The sequence below is a fragment of the Amblyomma americanum genome, chromosome 6 (assembly GCF_052857255.1).
Source record: "Amblyomma americanum isolate KBUSLIRL-KWMA chromosome 6, ASM5285725v1, whole genome shotgun sequence".
NCBI lineage: Eukaryota > Metazoa > Arthropoda > Arachnida > Ixodida > Ixodidae > Amblyomma > Amblyomma americanum.
Window position 1 is genome coordinate 174,083,270 of NC_135502.1, and position 19,693 is coordinate 174,102,962.

General features: G+C 56.1%; 1 pseudogene; it reads left to right on the forward strand.

The window, feature by feature from the left end:
- The first annotated feature begins 2,980 nt into the window (after positions 1-2,980).
- On the forward strand, positions 2,981-19,693 carry LOC144095610 (uncharacterized; annotated as a pseudogene).

Sequence of the window (19,693 nt, forward strand, 5' to 3'; positions counted from 1 at the left end):
TAGAGCTTCCCCAGGCATGAAGTGAGAGAGATGGGTCTGAGGTTCTCTATCTGCAGCTTCTTGCCCGGTTTAGGGATCATCACCGCTACGGCGTGCTTCCACTCGTCTGGGGTCCTTCCCTCTTTCCACAGTGTGTTGAGGTATGCTGTTGATCCGTCGCCTCGTCGCTGAGGTTGCGTATTAGGGAGTTTCTGATTCTGTCAGCTCCCGCTGCCGTGTTCTTGGTTATCACCCTCATTGCCGCGGTGACTTCCTCACGTGTTATGGGTCTGTCCATGTCGGGGTTCTCTATTCCTAGGTACTCCCCGTCTTAGCCTTTGGGTTCGTTCTTGCCGTAGCAGTTTGTTCGTACCGCCTCGAGTAGTTGCTCGTCGGTACCCTCGTATTGGTGTACGAATCTCTGGATCGCCTTTCCGCTTTCGGCCTTAGTCTTTGTGGGATCCATAAGGGCTTTAAGTATGCGCCACGTTTAAGCCGTGCTGAATGTTCCGTTCAGCGAGCTGATGAATTGTTGCCACCCTTGTCTGGCTAGCTGTGCCGCGTACTCTTCCGCCTGAGTCGTGATTTCCGCTATTTTCTTCTTGAGCTTCTTATTCAGTTTCCGTTTTTTTCGTCTTTTGGTGAGCCCGCGTCTTGCCTCCCATAGCCCGAGTGGCCGCTTGTCCACCTCCGGTACTTGTTCCGTTCTATCTACTTCTTGCATGTGCATTCCTTGTATCTGCTTTAGCTGCTGGCACCACTCCTCTATCGAGGTGATCTCGCCTTGTAGTTGTCGGCTGTGTTGTCGAAATGCGTCCCAATCCGTTAGGCGGGCCGTGCCGATCTTTCTCTTGACGTTTTCTGCCTCTATCGAGGTTCTTATGATATGGTGGTCGCTGCCTAGGTTTTCCAACATGTTCTCCCACTCGGCCTGCTTTGCTCCTTTAACAAAGGTTAGGTCTGCACACGTGTCTGGGCTGATGCTGTTACCCTGCTTTGTTGGTTGGTTTTCATCTGTTAAGAGCTCGCAGCCTATCCCTTCTGCTGCGTTACATATATTCTGCTCTTTTCTCACGGCTTTCTGGTATCCCCAGCTCGGGCTTTTGGCATTAAAGTAGTCCCCTGCTATGATTAGGATGTTCGACTTGGCTAGCCTACTCGCTTCAGCGAAATGCTTAACGAAGTCGACGTCCTTTTGTCTGGGGGGGGGGGGGGGTAAGGCCGCGCTTCATCAACGCGCATATCTTTTTTTATTCCTTTAGCTTGTGGTCACTGCGGGCCTCCGGTCTACGCCCCCCCCCCCCCTACCCCCGCAAGCAGTGGCAAAGGCGCAGGAAGCACTGGCTGCTTGACAGCACCACTGTGACGGCCGAGGACACCTGGCGCCAAGAAAGCATGCGAGGCGCGAACAACGAGCACGTGGGGCCGCTTGATCTCAGGCAGCATTCCCACGGCGGCAGAAGGCGAACCACCTCGCATTCCGCGATGGGCCCCTTTTTTTTCTTTTTTCTGGCATTCTCGATGGCACCGAAGCGTCGCGGTTCTCCGCCGTGTGACATTCCTGCGGCGAGCCAGTGAGTCAGTGGTCTCGCCAATTAGCTAAAAAAAACGCTTCATTCTTTGAGAGGCGACGCGCGGGTGCGGCAGGGAAAGGGAAAGCATCAAGCGCTAAGGCCGAGAACTCCCCTCGGGGAGAGGGTTTTCCAAATGTTTTCTGTATATGTTTCTTTTTCTTTATAGCCAAGCCCCGGGCTCGAAGTTGGGTCCAACCTTCAGGGGCTGTGGCTACCTCCATTGGTTATCGAAGCTTAGGGCGGGCCTCGATATATGACCGCCCTAATTTCTTTGTTTGCAAAAGCTTTAAAGCTGCATGTAAAATCATTGGAGGGCAGTCTTGTCTGGATGAGCTAGAGGCTCCGTGCAGTGGCACGTAATTCTACAACCCTAGACTCTAACCTCACGTCGATGAGTAAGGGCTTGTAGAGAGTGTTTCTCTGTGTGAAAATTGTCTTCGTCAGTTACAGCTTGACCGTCTGTGTGACACAACTTGTAACGCAGTTTGCCCTTGAACATACTGTAAATATATTCTCTCTTTGACCTTCATCTGCACATCTCCCTTCATCACCGCCGAACAACAACGTTTGGAAGGGTCTGCACCCTTCCGAAGAACCCAACGGACCATCAAAAAATTACTGGCGCAGCACGACAGAATTCGGCGATCGTCAGCCCCGAGCTGACACCACCCGCAGGCCCAGCAGTGTCCAAGCACTCGGCAAAACCCAGCACGTGGTAGCCACCTAGGAGGACCAGAAGGAATCGATCTCCGGCACCAGCCAAGCTGAAAAGGTACCCCGGCTCACCGACCCCAAGGCGGCGTTCCACCTTCGGCTCCGGACGAGTTTGGAGAAGAAACCGCACCTACTACTGACAGCGGTACGCGTGAGCGGGATTCCTTTCGTCTCTTTGAGGTGGCTATGGCTCAAGCGTAAACGGGTGTATGGTGCAGACGCGGAGCATGATGGCGGGCTCAGCTGACAGAGGGGCAGAGGAGAGTGCATCGGACCAGAATATATTTGAGGAGGACGACCTGTCATGGGATATTTCGCAGGAAGACGCGATGTCGGCAGGGGCAGCATTAGATGGGGCGACGAAGGAGCCGGTAGCGGAAACGCGACGGAAAATAACTCCAGGGACAAGGTCTGATGCCGTAGAGATCCACCGCATGGAACTAGATTTTCAGCTAGAAAAGCTTAAGATCGTATCTCGCGAACGCATGTAGTTGGGGACACTTGGCATAGGACCGATAGGTGGCAGACAGACTCCCTTAATGCTGGTACCTGACGAGCAACGGCGAACGGGCCTCGACCCAGTATCCGAATGTGCCAAGGTCCTGAAGGGGCTCAAGTTACCGTGTGACGCGGATGTACCGCTGTGGTTTGACGAGGTAGAAAGATTATTCACAACGTACGATTTGCCAGAAAACAGCCGCGTACATTTGATAATGCCAGCGCTGACCGAGCATGTGCGGTACTTGCTTCGTGGATTCAAGGACGATGAGTGCGGTGACTACGACTTAGTGAAGAAAGCCGTTTTAAACGAGCTAAAACTCACCCCCGCTGAGTATCTAGACCGGTTCGAGCGTGCCGCAAAGCGCAAGGAGGAAACATGGGCGCAATTTGCCACTCGCGTAAAAACTTACTTCCAGTACTACCTGCGCTCGAGGGATGCAGACAGCAAGGAAGACGTGGTGGCTCTCGTCGTGGCCGATAGGATGAAAGCGAGCCTAAGCACCGAGGGCTTAGAATACGTGCGCCTCCGCGAGGGAGAGAAATGGGTGAAACCGGACGAGATATCACGGATGCTGCAGACATTCGAGCAGGCTAAGGGAAAGGGGCGCGCGGTGCGGCAAACGGTCACACACTCTGAGAAAGAAAAGACTCCTACGCAACCTGCGACCAGCGACAACAGACGACACGTGTAGTGTTTCGTGTGCCGCGCAGTAGGCCATCGCGCAAAGGACTGCCCACGAGCCGCTCACAATGCGCAGAAAACCGATAAGCGTGCCCGGACACCGAGAGTAGCGGTAGCCAGCGTAGAGACAGCCGAAACCCTAGCATCAGTCCACCCGCACAGGACTTTGGTAGCAGAAATAAATGCCCCAGGGTCGTCCGACCAAGCACGGCAATCAAAGCTACAGCAGGTTCAGATCGAATGCGCCGGAGTGCCGGCAACTGCAATCATAGACACCGGAAGCGAGATTACTGTAGTCAGAGAAAGCCTCGTGCCCAGCGTATCCCAGGAGCCTTCGGTCAAGATTAAGCTTGTTTCCGCCTTTGGCGAAACAATAGAGGCAAAACTAGTTACCCTCGCGGTCAGTCTGAAGCGGTGCCCCACACTTGTAGCGTGACCGGAGACCGTACATATCGTCTGTGCACTTACAGGCAAGCTCGCGGAGGGTGTAGACTGCTTGCTATCGCGGGAGGACTGGGAGCTGCTAGCGCAGACCGACAGCCGCGGCGCGGCGCTTGCCCAGAGCAAGAGCCACGTTGCGGCTGACACAGCTAGCGTGTCCTTCTCCGTGGCCGAGAACAGCTACGAGCTGACCCCAACGACGGGCGAGGTCCACGCGAACCAATCCCAGGCGGACGAACAGGAAAACAATGAGTCGAGCGAGGCATCGGGAGAGCAGCATAAAGCGGGCCGCGACGAGTACCCGATTGAAGACCAGTGCTCAATGCGTGACGACGAGGACGCGCCCTCAAAGCAGCGAGAGAAGTTCCGTTCGGCCCAGCTGTCCGATGAAAGCCTTAGGAAATCTTGGGAGGACGCAAAATCGGGAAAAGGGGGCATGTTCATCTCTGTCACATATATTAAGGAGCCTAAATTAAATTTTAAAGGAAAAAGGTGAGAGCGCAGCACTGGGGGGAACAGCAGAGAAACGGAGGCTCCGGCGGGTCAGGAACAGTTTGGCTGGAAGAGAGCGACGCCGGCTACTACTCCGGTGAGCTCGCGTTCTACGACATCGCATCGTGGATTTCCTGCCGTGCCTGAGCCCGTTTCGGGGAGTCAACAGAGGACGCTACCACCTGCTACGGCCAGGGGTGTCTCCAGAGCTGTTGCCAGCCATCCGGGTGGTGCCCCCAACGCCAACACCGGCATCACCTACACGGGCGCTTGGACCGGGAGCTTGTACGACGCATCCAGCGACGCCGCCAGCGACGCCAGCCCAAGCACGGCGAGCGCCGCCTCGACGCCGCCTACTGGATCCATACAACGCCGCAGCCACACCGAACGAACCGTGAGCACGAACGCCGTCCGCTAATAGTAGAACACTAGTAGTAGACGCTAGTAGCAGTGTGCCCGGGTCGTGTGTATTTATAGTATTTGTGTTTTGTGTTATTTTTGCTAGTTTTGTGTTCTAGTGTGTGCCACGTAGGGTGTATTAAATGTGCGTTTGTGTGGGTACACCTGTCGCCTAGTCCATTCTTTCGGTCCGAGTGTTCTCCGGAGAGATCCGTGACAAAGATAAGTGGCGAGCCTGTGCCAGGATCTATTTCATTTTTTATTTTTGCTTTGTCTCGGATCTTTCCGATCTCTCGACGGCAGAAAGTATGGATTTGGCAAAAACGTTAGAACTGGCGCTCAAGCCGGGGTTAACCAAAGAAGAGGCGATGCGTCTCTATGACGAGGAGGCAAAGAGGCAGAGAGAGGAGGCAGATAGGCAGAGAGATGAAAGGGCGCAAGCACACGCAGACGCTCGTGAAGCAGAAGAACGCGAGGCGAAAAGAGCTCGCGAGGCAGAAGAGCGAGAAGAGAAAAGAGCTCGTGAAGCAGAAGAGCGCGAGGCGAAAAGAGCTCGCGAGGCAGAGAGACGAGCTCGTGAGGCGGAAGAGCGAGAAGAGTGTGGGAAGCCTGCCAGATTCCCGCCGTGGCGTCTGCGCGGCATCCCGCGTCGCCTTATTTCCCTTTCTCCCGCCTCGGGCGGCGGAGAGACGGCTGGTGGCTAATCGCTGTCATTCGGCCGCAGCTCCGCCCCCGGCTTCCCAAGGGTCTTTGCCATTGGTGACTTTTGGCGGGAATTCGGGACCCGTTTTGGGTGGTCGCGCGGCGCGCGACCGTCCGAGCGGGGCCCAGAGAGAGAGACCCCCTCCGGGACAAGCGTAAGGTGCGTACGTTGCTGTTCATCCGGGCCGGCCTCTGCCGTTCGGACCAGTTCATACTCGAGCTCGCCAGCGTGGGTCCTCGATCCGCCTCGGCTCGAGCCTGTCCAGGGGTCCAACGACCTCTGACAGGCGCACCTTGCGCTGACTGCCCACTCTCTCTCGCAAACGGCCCAACGGCCGACACGAGAGAGATCACAGCACTGCCGCGGGGACAATCTCCTGCAGCGGCGTGCTAGCGGCGCGCATTTCTCTTGTTGCCCCGAGCGCGCACCGGAGCCTTGCTCTGAGCGCGCCCGGGACGGGGTGACTGTTGAGTGTGTGTGTGTACCGATGGAGGACGGCGTCAATAAACGTCTCCTTTGTGAACTTGGAGGCCTGTTTCTTGCGGCGAGCCGCTCTCCTCTCTGCAGAGGTTGAACACCGCAGCGGTGCCCCAGGGTGCGTGTGGTGACGACTGATCGGGGCCCTTGGCTCGCGCGAAGCTCGAACCCGCGGTGGGTAGTGGCCTGAGCCTACTGAGAAACCCACAACTGGCGCCCAACGTGCTAAGTCACTGGCTCTTAGCCTTTGATGGCACATTTGCCGAGCAGGTCGCCTTGACGATCACGCTTGCGCACCATGTCACCATGTCTGCCACCCCCATCGGGGCACTCGGCAGCTACGTGTCGGCTCCCTTAGGAGTCGTAGCGTCCTTTGATCCCCTGGCTGTTGTTTCTTCGAATAGCCAAACACCGTGGTTGGCCGCGGCCCCCATTGGGCATACGGCGCTACAACCCCCAACGTCGATCACGCAGCTCCCATTGGAGCTGTATCGGGAGCACCCTGCGGTGCACCCGTCAATCACATGCCTCCGCTGTGCGTGCTTTGCGCCCCGTGCGAAAGCGGTGCTTGCGACGCTGCCGCAACCGGCCGTCCTGCACAGCAGCAGCCGTGCCCCGCGAGCAGTCAGTTCTGCTCTGGGAACGGTGAGGCGCCGGCCCGGCTCCCTGTGGAAACCGCGCCGCTCATCGAACTGGGCGCCTTGCCTCCTGCGTTCGTGCAGCCCGCCCAAGCCTCCTCTGAGGCGGGGGCGCAGTCGCTGCTAAGAAGTGCTGCCCAGATGATTCAGTCGCTGTCAGGGACGGTTAAGACGCTTTTGGCCGCACCGAAGGTGTCTCACCCCGCGGTCAAGTTGCTCATGCCAACATACCGCGGGTATGATGGCCTCCTCAGTGCCCGGGATTTCCTTGAGTCCCTCACCCATTACCAGAGAGCTATGGGTCTCACTGATCAGGTTGTGCTTGCACACATCATCCCCGCAGCACTGACTGACACGGCAGCTAGGTGGCATCGGCTTTCCGGCCACCGGGCAGCGACTCTCGAGGAGTTCCGTGCAGCATTCTTGCGCGAATTCCTGCCCGCTGACTATGAGCGTAGGATGCGGCGAGAGTTGGAGCTCCGTACACAGGCTCCGGATGACTCACTCCTGGAGTAGGTACGTGCGATGGAGGACCTTTTCTCAATCGCCGAGCCCAGAGCCTCGAAGGAGAAACGTGTGGAAAGGACGATCAGGCAGGCACATCCGACTTTTTCGGCATACCTGCGCGGAGGCCGGCTCCGAGATTTTGAGGAGCTGGCCGCCGAGGCAAAGCGCATTCAAGGCGACATTCTCGCCGCGCGCGCCTATCGTCCGCCACCGCCGGCAAGCGAGGCCCTCGAGCCACGCTGTGCATGGAGAGGGGCCATGCCCCGACCCAACCGGCGACCACCCGCACACGCTGCCTGTGCAGCCGTTAGCGGGCAAAACGAAGTATGGGAGTTGAGCGAACGAGCTCTCGATCCCTACTCCTACAGGAGACGGACCGCTTGCGCTGCACCGTTTTCTGGACCGCCGGCCGAGGGACGCCAAGCGCCCCAACGCACAGCGGAGGGGGAAACCCGAATCAGCCGACCCTTTGGCCGTGCAACTGGCGGAACCAGGCAGGGAGGGGCGCCATTGTTCCGCGACCGCGCTCGCGGCGGTGTGCGCTGTTTCCGCTGTCAAGAGACGGGGCACTTAGCGAGAGAATGCCCCGTAACCAGGCCTCCTGTGAGGCAGGGAAATGGCGGCGCGGGTCGGTCGTAAAGGGCCGACCGGCCCAAGCCTCGCTAATCCCCTCAGCGTACAGAGCAAGCTGCCTTGCTAATGCGCACGCGCCGTTTATTCCGGTCACCATTGCTGGCCGCGAATTTTTGGCGTTACTGAATACGGGAGCCACTGCCTCCTTGTTCGGTGAAGAGGTGTTGTCCCACTTGCAAAAGCACTTGGTGCGCTTGCGGGACTGCCGTAAGACATTCAACCTTGCGAAAGGCGTAGCCCCTTCGGCTGGCGCCGCGAGGCTGACTGTCAGGTGGAGAGAGCGGACGAGACGCATGCGTTTCATCCACCTCCCCGACCTCAGTGTGCCCGTGATTCTCGGAAGGGACTTTCTCCTGAAAACCGGCCTCGTGGTGGACATTGCGAATGGCGGCTATCGCGACGGACCATTTTCCCAGCTGAAGCAGCTCATCTGCCCACCGGCGTCAATAACTGCCTGTGCAGTGAAGGCGTTCAGAGAGTGCCACGCTCAGCGACCAGGGCCAAGCCCTTGTGTCGAGCGTTCCGTCGTTCACGCTCCTCTTTGGGACCGAGCGGCGCGGCACGACCAGGCACCACATCCGCTGGCCGCCTTTGCGGTAACGTTGGATGACACTCAGAAGGCTCGTTTGACAGCACTGTTGCGTCAGTACGATGAGCTCTGCACGGATCAACCCGGCTGTACTAATTTAGTGAGCCACAATATCCACACCGGAGATGCGCTTCCTTTGAAGTGCAACCCCAGACCCGTCAGCCTTGCGAAAAGGCAGGTGATCGATGGGTTGCTGGATAAGATGCTGTCGGCGGACATTATCCGTCGCTCGTCCAGCGCTTGGGCGTCTACGGTTGTGTTGGTGCCTAAGAAAGATGGCAGCCACCGGTTGTGTGTGGATTATCGCCGTCTGAATGCGCTGACTCGAAAGGATGCCTATCCGCTCCCGACGATCAGCTCAATCGTAGGAAACCTGGGCAGTGCGCAGTACTTTTCCTCGCTAGATGCCTCCAAAGGTTACCTACAGGTCCAGATGGCGGACGCTGACCGGTCTAAGACCGCGTTCACGTGCCACAGAGGGCTGTTTGAGTTCACTCGCATGCCCTTCGGTCTCTGCAATGGTCCTGCGACTTTTCAGAGGCTCATGGACCGCGTCCTAGGGGAAGCTAAATGGTCTCACGCCATGTGCTACCTGGACGATATCGTGATTTATTCACGAACCTTCGATGAGCACTTAGGCCACATTGCCGACGTGCTCGCGAGGGTATGGGCTGCTGGGATGACTTTGAATCCTGCGAAAGCCCAAATAGCGCGGACCCGAGTTCAGTTGCTAGGGTTCACGCTGGGCGAGGGCACCATTGAGCCCGATGCGGACAAACTCCGAGCCGTACTCGAGTTTCCCGTGCCCAAGGACGTACGCAGCCTCCGCCGTTTTCTGGGAATGGCCAATTTCTATCGGTCGTTCATCCCGTCCTGTGCCCGCGTGCAGGCACCCTTGACCAAGCTCTTGGGAAAGACTGCCGCGTGGCGATGGGGGCCCGAGGAAGAGCGATCCTTTCGCCTCCTGTCTAGTGTCATTGCCGAGACAGCGCAGCTCAGGCTACCCGACCTGACCAGACAGTTCGTAGTCCAGACTGACGCGAGCGATCTGGGTTTAGGAGCAGTTCTCCTACAGGATTTTGATGGCGTGCTGCAGCCGCTGGCCTTTGCCAGCCGCTCCTTGCTGCCCTCGGAGAGGAATTATTCCGTGACCGAGAAGGAGTGCCTCGCCTTCGTGTTTGCACTGCGGAAGTTCGACGTCTACCTTGACGGAACGCAATTCGTGGTGCAGACAGACCACAGTGCGCTCAGTTGGCTGATGCGGCTCCGCAAGCCTGCGGGTCGGCTGGCGCGCTGGGCTCTCCTGATACAGCATTACGACTTTTCGGTGCAGTATCGAAAGGGGAGCACGAACGTGGTAGCTGACGCGCTATGCCGTGCCCCACTCGCCAGCGGCGCTTGACGCCAGCAGGCGGAGCGGGCGAAAAAGCGGACGAGCCGCCGGGTGGCAAGGAGAGGGAGCCCGCAAACGGGCTAACCCATTCCGCTAACCAAGCAAGCAGCGCTTCGCAAAGCGGGCGAGAGGCAAAGCTCCGCGTGAGCGCCTCGGAGACGCCGTCGCGAGCGGAAATTTTGGCTGAAAACCTGAAGGGGGACGAGACCAGGCCCCCTTCTGAGGTAACTGTTATCGTTTTCACCCGGAAAGAGCTGCTGAAAGCCCCGCAAAATGACTCCATGTGTCGCGAGATGAGCGACGGTCTATGGGAGACGGAGCGCCGGGACGCTACTTGTATTGTAGCGGGCGCAGGGGGTAAAAGCCAGCGTGTGTCGCGGCGAGCCCCGGGGGATTCATATTTGCTGGACAATGACGGGCTCGTGCTGAAATACATAGCCACCGATGATGAGTCCATTGACCCGTTCAAGGCGGTTATCCCCAAAAGTCTGAGAGGCGCACTGTTGCGATTTTCTCATGACGAACCACTGGCCGGTCACCTGAGTGGCTCCAAAGTTTTTTCAAAACTGAGTCAATCGGTGACGTGGCCCGGCATGAAGCGTGACATTTTCCGCTATTGCCGTTCCTGCCATGTCTGTCAAGCGGTAAAGTCAAGGGGCGGCAAGCCGCCCGGAATAATGAAACCAATTGACAGTGTGCGTCCGTGGCAGATGGCCACCTGCGATCTGATGGGGCCTTTCCCCAGGTATAAGCAGGGGTTCATTCACCTGATGGTAGTAGCTGACCATTTTTCCAAATGGGTTGAGTTGTACCCGCTTCGGAAAGTGTCAGCGCGAGCGGTGCTGGATAAACTCCAGGAAGTGTTCTGTCGGTTCGGCTTTCCGGAAAGACTGATCACGAAAAATGCGTCCTATTTCACCGCTCGGGTGTTCGGTAACACGTGCCGTTCCCTCGGAATTGAGCACTACACCACTTCACCCTACCATCCCCAGTCCAACTTGACCGAGCCAATGCTGGCGGCCTTTGCCGAGTGTCAAAAGGACTGGGCAGACCATTTGAGCGAATTTGCGTTCGCCATTCGAACAGCTGAGAATCGCTCAACTGGTTTCTCTCCCGCCTTCCTCAATTTCGGGAGGGAGCCGGCGAATCCGATGTCAAACGTCGTGCAGAGCCAGCTCGGGGATGAGCAGACGCGGGCAGACTGCTCTGCTTATGCGTCGACGCTTCGGGACCGGCTTGGTCGGGCTCTCAACAGAGCAAGGCAGAGTTTGGCGGCAGCCAGAGCCCAACAGAAGGCTCAGTATGATCGCAAGCACCGCAGCCTGACTTTTCAGGCGGGTGATCTTGTCCTGAAGCGCAACCACGTTCTTAGTGATGCGAGCAAGGGGTTCTCAGCCTCGCTCGCTCCTAAGTGGCTTGGTCCGTACCGAGTGGTCAGTCTGGTCGCCGCTCGCGTACCTGTTGAAGGATCCACTTACGGGGAAAACCAGCCGTGCCCACATCGGAGACCTGAAGGCCTATGCGTCACGGTCTGACGAGTTTGCGTCGGTACCCATTGGTATCACAAGCAAGCGCAAAGGCACAACTGGTGCTGCGAAACGCAACCGTACCGAGCACCGGTACAATCTGAGGCGACGGTCACCGATGTGATTGATGCCGGATGGCGGACTCTTCCACAACCGAAGGCACGCAGCCTCAGCTAGCTGGCGAGCTTTCTCGTCGGGCCCTACCCCAGGTGAAGCACGGCGGTTTCTTTTTTTTTTGCCGCATGCTCAGTTCCAGCCTTGTGCAGTTATTTAGTCGTTTGTTTGTTTTAGTCAGTCTGTAGCATGTTTTTGTTTCCAGTTTATTCGTTGTTTCTCCTAACGTTCCGAGATCTGTACATATGTAATATACGTTTGCGTTGGCGTTTAGTTTTTTAAACCAGACTTGTACATATGTAAACTTCAGCCTACTCGCGATTGCACTTCTCTTGTAGCGCAGAGATGGCCTTCTTTTGTACAGCGCGCCTTCTTTGCATTTACGTTCTGACCCCATGGGTGCGGCCTTCCTCGCGAACACGGGACCGGCTGGTTCGCGGAGGGGTCGGCGAAAGTCACCCCTTCCGGCTGGGGAGTGGTTTGCTCGTTAAGGAGCGAGTGTCTCGCGGCATGGTTTTTGTGTGGCTATGGGGAGCGTGAAGAGTGCGTCTGTGCGTCATTTGACCCCTGCCACGGCGCCTCGGGCCGATTCCGACAAGCGGGTCGTTGTCACTGATCAATGTCCGCTTCTGTGCCGGTGCGTGCCTGGGGTTATGTGCGTGTTCCCAAGATCAAAGGCAACGCCGAGAGGGGGGCAGGAAGGACAGCACCCTTCCCGTTGGGGTTCCCGCCAAAGGTCACTGCAGTCTGACGGTGCCTACATATCGTGCTGCTGCGTCGAGTAAGCCAGTAAGCGGACACCAATTGTCTCGACGACTCCGCCATGGCACCAGTGCAGAAGGTCAGCGGTGGGCTAAACGGTGGAGCGGCGGCGAAGCTGGGTGAACCGAAAACTTGTCGGCGTCGACAGGGGCGTGCGGGATCACCGGTCGTCGGGGCGGCGCCGCCGTCCCAGATCAGGCCGGCACCCAAGAAACGCAGCGTCGCTGTGTGGACCTGCCAGGACGGCCAGGAGCCGCCGCTGGCCTTTTTCAGTGACAAACCATGGAAGGAGCAGCGCCGGGTGAAGACCGGGGTGCCGCTGGATTGCGTGCCACGGCTCTTCCGTGGTCACACCGTGGCGGACCACGACCGCGTGTCGGCGGGAGCAGGGCTCCCTGTGCCAGATGGCGTCGGCTACTGCCATATGTCCCGGGTGGTCGTTTATTTTCAAGCACATTTCACGGGGCAAGTGCACAGGCAGGAATTGAGGCGGCGGGAGGAGGAGCGACAACGAGTGAAGAGGCGGACTGCCGCTGGGAGCCGGAGTGTGGCGGCACTGCCGGCGGCGAGCGATCTTTCCGACGTCGAGCTTGCGGCGCTGTGCCGCCGGCGGGCGGAGGCCAGCCCGGCGTTCGCCGCGCTGTTGGCCCCCGGAGTGCCGGCGCCTAGCGGCGGCCAGGCAAGTGGTCCACCGGGATCGGAAACTCCAGGCGAGGAGGTGTCGGGCTGCGGGTCCTCTTCGGGATCGTCGAGCGTCGTCGACGTCCTCATGCTCAACTTTGATGACCTTGTGGAGGACATGGGACCGCCGTCAACAAATCGTCCACCGGGACCCTGAAGGCAGCAAAAGCGTGAGTTGGCCACCGACAGGCCCAATGGGCCGCGCCACCGAACATTATGATGCTGCAGGCCACCTGTCAGCTGGCCTTGTGTACAGTGTACAGTGTAGTTAGTTTTGTCTCTTTGAAACGTATGCAAGTGTTGTTTGAATTCTGTTCTTATTTGTTTGTCGTTTGAGTTTATAGCTGGATCTGAAGTGTGGTAGTTTTATATGGATTATTTTTTTATTTTTTTATTTTGCTGCATGCTTTCGCCGATGGGTAGGAGGCCATTTAAGGAGAGGAGGATGTGAGAAGCCTGCTAGATTCCCGCCGTGGTGTCTGCGCGGCATCCCGCGTCGCTCTCTTTCCCTTTCTCCCGCCTCGGGCGGCGGAGAGACGGCTGGTGGCTAATCGCTGTCATTCGGCCGCAGCTCCGCCCCCGGCTTCCCAAGGGCCTTTGCCATTGGTGACTTTTGGCGGGAATTAGGGACCCGTTTTGGGTGATCGCGCGGCGCGCGACCGTCCGAGCGGGGCCCAGAGAGAGAGACCCCCTCCGAGACAGCGTAAGGTGCGTACGTTGCTGTCCGTCCGGGCCGGCCTCTGCCGTTCGGACCAGTTCATACTCGAGCTCGCCAGCGTGGATCCTCGATCCGCCGCGGCTCGAGCCTGTCCAGGCGTCCAACGACCTCTGACAGGCGCACCTTGCGTTGACTGCCCACTCTCTCGCAAACGGCCCAACGGCCGACACGAGAGTGATCACAGCACTGCCGCGGGGACAATCGCCTGCAGCGGCGTGCTAGCGGCGCGCATTTCTCTTGTTGCCCCGAGCGCGCACCGGAGCCTTGCTCTGAGCGCGCCCCGGGACGCGGTGACTGTTGAGTGTGTGTGTGTACCGCTGGAGGACGGCGTCAATAAACGTCTCCTTTGTGAACTTGGAGGCCTGTTTCTTGCGGCGAGCCGCTCTCCTCTCTGCAGAGGTTGAACGCCGCCGCAGCGGTGCCCCAGGGTGCGTGTGGTGACGGCTGATCGGGGCCCTTGGCTCGCGCGAAGCTCGAACCCGCGGTGGGTAGTGGCCTGTGCCTACTGAGAAACCCACAAGAGAAAAGAACTCGCGAGGCAGAGAGAAGAGCTCGCGAGGCAGAAGAACAGGAGAAAATAAGGATAGAACGGGAGGAGTTTATTTTGTGGAAACAGGCGCATGTCGCGGGAGGATATGAGGAGATCACGGACAATGATCAGCGTTGCTTAGCGGGTATAGAATCTCCTAGACCGGCCAGAGTTTGTCCAAGGAAGCTGATGGCTCCTTTCGAAGATGAAAGAGATGATCTGGACGCATATCTGCAATGATTCGAGCGGATAGCTTTGGGGCAATGCTGGGAGCGCTGTGAATGGGCCACGGCATTGAGCATGTGTTTAGTCGGAGAGGCGCTGAATGTTTTTGGAAGGATGCCTGCTGCTGATTCCATGGACTACGAGAAAGTCAAAAAGGCACTCCTCCAAAGATTCAGGCTTACGGCAGAGGGTTTTCGTGAGAGATTTCGCACCGCGAAACCTGAGGATTCGGAAACCGCTAAGCAGTTTTCCTGCAGGCTGACCAACTATTTTGATAGGTGGCTTGATATGTCAAACACAGAAAAGAGTTTTAAAGGGGTGCGTGACAAGCTGGTCACAGAGCAATTTTTAGCGTGTTGCAGCTCAAAGCTGGCGCTATTCCTGAAAGAAAGTTGTGTTCGCTGGAAGAGTTCGCTGACACTGCAGACCAATTCCTCGAGGCTCAAGGGTTCAGAAATTTGGGTAAGGCAAAGGAGGAAACCCAAAAGACCTTAGAGACAGATGCGGCAATACCAAGAGCATATGGCAGTGCTTCTAAGGCGCCAGTAAGGTGTTTTCTCTGCGGCAAGGTGGGACACCGTGCAGCTGACTGTCGAACTAGTAGCGCTGCCCAAAAAACAAAGATTGTGTGTCAAGGTTGTAAGAGGAGAAGTCATACTCTGGAAGAATGCCGATACAGAACGCAGGACCGAGCTGCATGCATTGTCGACTCAAGGGTAGAACTTGTCACGCCATCCGAAGTTCCACAGCTGAAAGGAGAGCAAACGCCGCTGGAAAATGAGGCAGTGAGTGGAACACCCTAGTGGAAAGCAGCAATGCCAGTGGTGGTTGGGCAAATAGGGGACCGTCCTATATTGGTGCTTAGAGACAGTGGTGCTAACACAGTCTTGGTTCATGGAAGCCTGGTGAAGGACGAGGATCTTACAGGGGAAGCGTCGGTCGTCACTCTTGTAGATAGCACAGTGAGGTACCTTCCTGAAGCAAGGATTCTAGTGTCCACGCCATATTATACTGGGCAGATAGTGGCAAAGTGCATAGACCAACCCATCTACGATTTCATCCTGGGAAACATTACGGGCGCAAGAAGTCGAAGACCCCGATTCCGAGTGGAGGATGCTCGGCGTTGAGGAACATCCAAAGGAGGAAAGGCCCGTTACAGCTCAGACGGGTGCAGTAAGTTTTTCGTCGGCAGTGGAGACAAGAGCTCAAGCGATAGCCCGAGCAACGCAGCGTCTGCTCTCTGCTCCTGTTACGATGTGCCTGAGCGTAACACCGGGCGAAATTGCAATTAGGCAAAAGGAAGACCCGAGCTTGAAGGCTTGCTTCGAAAGAGTCGGGGAAAAGGTGAAAAGAAAGAAGAGTCTGACGTCATTCGAGTATCAATTGGTAAATGGTCTTTTGCATAGGGAATGCGTATTTAGTTCAGGAAGGCGAGTCCAACAGCTGGTGTTACCAAGAGATATGCGAGAGACCGTGCTACGCTTAGGACATGACGCCATTATGGCCGGACACTAGGGTGTTCAAAAAACGGTGTCTAGGATCACCGAGGAGTTCTTTTGGCCGGGCGTTCAGAGTGACGTTAAGCGCTTTGTTCGCTCATGTGACGTGCGCCAGCGCACAGTTCCGAAGGGAAGAGTTGGTCCCGTACCTCTGGGAAAGATGCCAGCTATCGACCTACCGTTTCAGCGAGTGGCTATTGACATTGTGGGGCCAATCTCTCCAGTATCCGCCAAAGGCAATAGATATGTGCTTAGTCTAGTCGACGTGGCCACTCGTTATCCTGACGCTATTCCACTGAGAACTATTGACAGCATCCAAGTGGCGGAGGGTCTCGTGGAAATGTTTTCGCGTTATGGGTTCCCGAGGGAAGTTTTGAGTGACCGGGGCTCGAACTTCACATCGGAACTAATGAAGGAGGTTAACCGCCTTTTGTTAGTGAGGCCGTTACTGACGACGCCTTACCATCCCGTGTGTAATGGGCTTGTAGAGCGGTTCAACGGCACTCTAAAAAATATGATCAAGAAAATGTGCCAGGAGAGACCTTCTGATTAGGATAGATATCCCGCCAGCTCTTTTGTTCGCTTACCGCGAAGTACCACAAACGAGTCTTGGTTTCTCGCCCTTCGAGATGTTATATTGGAGAACCGTTAGAAGTCCACTTGCAATACTCAAGGAGCTGTGGGCTAATAAAGAGATTTCATCAGATCTTAAGACAACATACACATGCGTGTTTGAGTTGCGGGATAGGTTGAAGGAAGCATGCAGGCTTGCACATCAAAGCTTGGAAAAAGCGCGTGAGCGCCACAAGGGATGTTATGAAAACAAAACCATTTACAGAAATCTGAATCCGGGCGACAGGGTTCTTGTGTTGCTACCCATGGATCATGATAAGTTAATGATGCAATGGAAGGGCCCGTACCTTATGACGCAGAAGAAAAAGGATATCGATTACGAGGTATTGATAGATTGCATTAAGAGGATTTTCCATGTAAATATGTTGAAGAAATATGAAGAAAAGAGGTCCCGTACGGCGGTACGCCCCCAGGGCAACTTGTTCGGTAGTGGCCGAGGAGACAGGTGATGCTGCCGAGAGAGAGAGAGAGGGTTTATTGATAGGAAAGGCAGAGAGGTTGGCCTGAAAAATAAATATCTGGCCTGCTACTCTGCTCTGGGGGACGGGAAGAGGAGATAAAAGAAGGTCACGATGGGAGACGATGATGATGGGAGGAGGCAGATGAAAAACAAGGCACACTTTCTGACATCACAAACGTGAGACAAGGTCCGTTTCGCTCAAAAAGCGTAAGAGCGCTCGCGTTGCCTTTACAGTTCTAAAACTATCTGGCCAAGCACCGAGGATTAAATCCTCAGAGAGGAGCGATGTGTCCATAGGCTTCAGAGCAGATGCGAGTATGAGTCTTTCACGTGCATACGCTAGACAAGCCACTAAAACATGTTCTATGGTCTCTAGCACGCCACATGTGGTACATTCCGGGGAGTCCGCTTGTCCTATTAAGTGGAAGTATTTGCGCGTGAATGCCACATTTAAACGTAGTCTACGGATAACGCATGCAATAGGGCGAGGTATTCCGCGAGGAACTGAAAAGGTCATCGTCGGATCTAGCCGTTTAAGGCGGATGTGGCGGGTGTCTGGCAGGGCCCAGTACCTAGCCGTCGCCCTCCTCATCAATTCCGAAAGGAGACAAGTTGTGTCCACTATAGAGAACGGTACAGCTGTACGCAGGCCACTGCTGAAGGCGCTCCTTGCTTCAGCGTCGGCGGTCTCATTTCCATCGAGTCCGCAGTGTCCGGGGATCCAATGAAACACTATACGGTGGCCGTTTCCCTGAGCAAATGATACGAGACTAATGATATCAAGAGCCAGAGCTTGGTAGGCTGTGTGGCGTAGGAAGCATCCTAAAATGTGTAGCGCAGGTTTACGCAGGAGGGGATGAGGTACTTGAGAAGACCATTTTGAATGCAGACAGAGGATTACAGCTCTACTCCAAATCAAGGGGGAGACGTTTTGGGACAGGCCAAGCCAAATTGAGGTCATATGTCACAAATTAGACTTGTATAAAGATGGAGCTAACTGGTCAGCACTGGGTGTCTCTGGGATATATCATGTTATTGCTGTGTTAATGTGTCTCTGGGATTTACCTTGTTGTTGTTGTTGTTGCTGCTATTGTTGGTGTTATGTAATCATACAAGGGAGTGTGTTGTGGACACGAACATGTTTATTAAGGACTCTGTGCGGACAGCGGCAGTGGTGTGTTAGTGTTCTGGAAACGCAATTTGGTGTGCTGTGTTAGTGGTGTGCGTTTGGTGTGTGCTGGGTCCAGAATCGTCACAGAAGATAGACGGTTGTCTGGATGGCTTGATGATGAGGATGACGTGAGCAGTTTTTCATGGAAAAACTCTTGAGAGACGGGGCCCTTGTCACATATATTAAGGAGCCTAAATTAAATTTTAAAGGAAAAAGGTGTGAAGAAGACGACGCGAATTAACCGAAGAATAAAGAAGAGGAAGAAGGAGCATTCGTTGAGGTGGAGAGAGATGATTGGTGGAGAAGCATACGGTGACGTGGAGAGAGATGATTGGTGGAGAAGAGAAGAAGACGACGGCAAGGCTGACGTGGACTAACACCGAGGCTATAAAAGGGCGAGTGAGAGCGAGGCACTGGGGGGAACAGCAGAGAAGCGGAGGCTCCGGCGGGTCAGGGACAGTTTGGCTGGAAGAGACCGACGCCGGCTACTACTCCGGTGAGCTCGCGTTCTACGACGTCGCATCGTGGACTTCCTGCCGTGCCTGAGCCCGTTCCGGGGAGTCAACAGAGGACGCTACCACCTGCTACGGCCAGGGGTGTCTCCAGAGCTGTTGCCACCCATCCGGGTGGTGCCCCCAACACCAACACAGGCATCAGCTCCACGGGCGCTTGGACCGGGAGCTTGTACGACGCATCCAGCGCGCCGCCAGCAACGCCAGCCCAAGCACGTCGAACGCCGCCAGCGACGCCAGCCCAAGCACAGCGAGCGCCGCCTCGACGCCGCCTACTGGATCCATACAACACCGCAGCCACACCGAACGAACCGTGAGCACGAACGCCGTCCGCTAATAGTAGAATACTAGTAATAGACGGTAGTAGCAGTGTGCCCGGGTCGTGTGTATTTATAGTCTTTGCGTTTTGTGTTAGTTTTGTTAGTTGTGTTCTAGAGTGTGTGCCACGTAGGGTGTATTAAATGTGCGTTTGTGTGGGTACACCCGGCGCCTAGTCCATTCTTTCGGTCCGAGTGTTCTCCGGAGAGATCCGTGACAATCTCGGACGGTCTTTTATACCACCGGGACTCCATCGCAGGCGCAAAAGTCAAGCATCTTGTGCTGCCCCTCAGCAGACGGGAAGAAGTGCTTTCACTCGCCCAGTAATCTCTCTGGGGAGGACATTTGGGCCCAAGAAAGACGAGGGCGAGAATTAAGCATAGTTTTTTTTTGGCCAGGTTTAGAGGCAGATGTGGCACAACGATGCAAGACGTGTCACGCTTGTCAGATCAGGTCAGATAGGCGGCTTAAAGACAGGGTGCCTATCACGCCACTCACCAGACCTGACCACCCTTTCCAAGTAGTAAACGTCGACATCATCAGGCCGATTGACATGCCCTCAGGCCGGGGCCATAGGTACGCTCTTTGCCTGGTTGATTTGTGCACGAGGTGGCCCGAAGTGGTTTGTCTGCGTTCACTAACCGCGAGAGCAATATGCGACGCCCTACTCGCAATCTTTAGCCGCACCGGTATCCCGGAAGTTATATGCTCAGACCAAGGAACTAACTTCACTGCACAGCTGACAAGAGAGATGTTAGCAAGATTGGGATGCGCGCCCCGTTTTTCGACTCCAGAACATCCCGAGAGCAACGGGACAGTATAA